The 2,062-nt window shown below is 36.9% G+C and overlaps 1 non-coding gene across 1 annotated transcript; it reads left to right on the top strand.

Moving 5' to 3' along the window:
* Positions 1-251: 251 nt before the first annotated feature.
* On the top strand, positions 252-358 carry LOC127124519 (small nucleolar RNA R71). The gene has a single exon (XR_007804001.1). It is a non-coding gene; the product is annotated as a small nucleolar RNA R71 (small nucleolar RNA).
* The last annotated feature ends 1,704 nt before the right edge of the window (positions 359-2,062 follow it).

Raw genomic sequence — 2,062 nt, 5'->3', positions numbered from 1 at the left:
CTAATGCGTCCATTTTAGCTTGCATCATGTCTATAGAGCTTAGTTCATGCACTCCTCCTTGGGCTTCCTTCTTCTCAACTGTCACTCGTTCGACATCCCATGATTGATGGTTTTGAGCCATATCTTCGATGAGGGCACTAGCTTCAGGATAAGGTTTATTCATCAGAGCACCGCCTGCGGCAGCGTCGATGGTCATCTTTGTGTTTTAATGAAGTCCATTATAGAAGGTTTGAATGATTAACCAACTTTCTAAGCCATGATATGGGCATGCTCGTAACAACTCTTTATATCTCTCCCAAGCTTCGAACAACGATTCTCCTTGGTTTTGGGTAAATCTAGTTATATGGTTTAGAAGAACGGCGGTTTTACTCGGGGGAAAATATCTAGCAAGAAAAACTCTTCTAAGGTTATCCCAAGTCGTAATGGAATTGGGTGGAAGGGAATCTAACCATGATAGGGCTTTATCTCTGAGGGAAAAAGGAAATAATCTTAAACGTATTGCCTCAGGAGAAGCTCCATTGGTTTTAAAAGTGTCTTCTAATTGAAGAAACATTTTTAAATGTTGGTTTGGGTTCTCAGTAGCGAGACCTGCGAATTGTCTCTGTTGCACTAGTTGCAACAGGGATGGTTTAAGTTCAAAATTATTAGCTGGGATGGTTGGGTTTGCTATACTAGAACAAGGTTCTTCATTATATGGTTGAGCGAAATCCTTAAGAGGTATTTGGTTTAGATCTTCGGCCATAACTCTCTTAATTCTATGAAAGTATAAACGTGCGCGAGCGTAATGTTCAGGTTCCGCCAGAGGGTATACTAAGCTTAAACTTCCGGTGCTGCGAGTTCTTCGCATTGACCGACGGGAAATAGCCTAAGTCTAAATGATATAACAAAAGGAAAATGAAATTTGACGAAACTGGTCCCCGGCAACGGCACCAAAAACTTAATGCGTTGTTTCGCAAGTATACAAACGCGTCAGAGTAATATAAAAGATTATCGAATCCATAGAGAACAAGTGTCAATCTATCGTTATCTGTCATTATGGTGTTTATCAAAGGCAATCAAAATTAGTATTTTTGGAGTGTGTAATGAAAAGTAAAGTGTTGAATAAAGATTAATTAATAAAGACAGGGTCGAATGTAATTCACGTAATCAATTAATAATCCAAGTACTTGCTAATAGAATTACTTATGGGCAATGTTTCCTACTTTGAAAAGAACTAATTTAACAGGAACTGTCGCTTTCGCGTATTCAGAACCGAGTTGTACTCCCTAATCAAACCCTCTTATTGTCACTTATAAAAAGGCACGCATTGCGTTAGAGTAGTAAACCTATTTTTAAGAAATATAATATCTTGACTAAGTTGAAAAGTATTATAACCTGGATTTCTTAACCAAAAGAGGTTCTTACGAACTAGACTCTAAACTTATAAACGCGTCCGAAAATAGTTTTAAAATCTCTTTTCTTCTTAATGTTAAAATCTCCTAATGAACTAAACAAAGCGCTTTCGCTGTTTTTGAAATAGTTAAAAACAATTATGAAGTGCGGGAAAACTTAAGTTGACAGTTAAAATAACCCTTAAGCGTTTCTACGAACAATTGTACGGATTATCGGTTCAATTACGATCTTACATTCTAACCTTATAGATTTAGTTAGACATGGTAAAGTAAAAGTGTATTAAAGTAAATAAAAGTAGTGCGGGTGCGGAAAGTAAATAAAAGTAGTGCGAGTGTGGAAAGTAAATAACTTAAAGCGAGTGCGAGAAATAAATAATTTAAAGCGAGTGCGAGAAATAGATAAAGTAAAGCGAGTGCGAGGAAATAAATAAAAGTAAAGCGAGTGCGAGGAAATAAATAAAAGTAAAGCGAGTGCGGGAAAATAAATAAGATAAAGACAAGTAATAAAAACCTGCTCCAATCGGAGGGTTGAATAAATTGCAAAGCGGAAATGAAAATGGCGGCAGGATTAACTTCCTTCCAAAGTGCTCCAAACTCGATTATAGACTCTATCACAGACTCGATTACACAATTGTGGTAACACTCCAATGCGAAGCGATTACCACTTTATA

This window comes from Lathyrus oleraceus, chromosome 2, assembly GCF_024323335.1.
Source record: "Lathyrus oleraceus cultivar Zhongwan6 chromosome 2, CAAS_Psat_ZW6_1.0, whole genome shotgun sequence".
Classification (NCBI taxonomy): domain Eukaryota; kingdom Viridiplantae; phylum Streptophyta; class Magnoliopsida; order Fabales; family Fabaceae; genus Lathyrus; species Lathyrus oleraceus.
Note: the sequence above shows the minus strand (reverse complement) of the source record. Positions and strands in the feature narration are given on the sequence as shown.